This window comes from Cryptomeria japonica, unplaced genomic scaffold, assembly GCF_030272615.1.
Source record: "Cryptomeria japonica unplaced genomic scaffold, Sugi_1.0 HiC_scaffold_280, whole genome shotgun sequence".
Classification (NCBI taxonomy): Eukaryota; Viridiplantae; Streptophyta; class Pinopsida; order Cupressales; family Cupressaceae; genus Cryptomeria; species Cryptomeria japonica.
In genome coordinates, this window is record NW_026729102.1 from 164,484 (window position 1) to 165,133 (window position 650).

The 650-nt window shown below is 67.8% G+C and overlaps 1 non-coding gene across 1 annotated transcript; it reads right to left on the reverse strand.

The window, feature by feature from the left end:
* Positions 1-203: 203 nt before the first annotated feature.
* On the reverse strand, positions 204-322 carry LOC131870045 (5S ribosomal RNA). The gene has a single exon (XR_009368413.1). It is a non-coding gene; the product is annotated as a 5S ribosomal RNA (ribosomal RNA).
* Between the last annotated feature and the right edge of the window lie 328 nt (positions 323-650).

Consider the following 650-nt stretch of genomic DNA (forward strand, 5'->3'; position numbering starts at 1 on the left):
TCGGGCGCACCGGGGTGCGCGCACAACGCCCGGGTTGCACCGTGGCCTGTGTGCTCGGGGCGCCTCGGGTGCGCGCTCGGTGTCGCCCCCGCGCGCGCGGTAGTGCGGGCAGCGCACCCCGGCCCGGCCCGGCCCCGACGAGAACGCAAACGGGCAAAAGGTTTATTCAAATAGCATTGCGACGCCCGGCGAAAAACTAAAAAAGGGTGCAACACCGGGACTTCCCGGGAGGTCACCCATCCCAGTACTACTCCGGCCCAAGCGCGCTTAACTGCGGAGTTCTGATGGGATCCGGTGCACTAACGCTGGTATGATCGCACCCGTTATGAGCTTGTCGCAGTGTGTACTTAGCAAACCGCGACCCACGTGCGAATCCACCCCGGCCACCCACCCCCGTCGAGGTGCACACCCTCCCTCGCGAAGTGCGCCCCGTTCGCCAAGTGTGAGCCCTGCCCGGGTGCGCGCACCTTGCTAGGGCGTCGGGTGTGCACCCGGCCCGGCCTACGTGCGTGCACCTGGAGGGGGCGTCGTGTGCGTGCAGTGTCCCGTCTGCAACGCGGTGCCCACACACCACCTCGGGCGCAACGACCTGCGCTCACATGTGGGCCGAGTGCACCTTGGTGCATGTTCGGGGCGCCTCGGGTGCACGC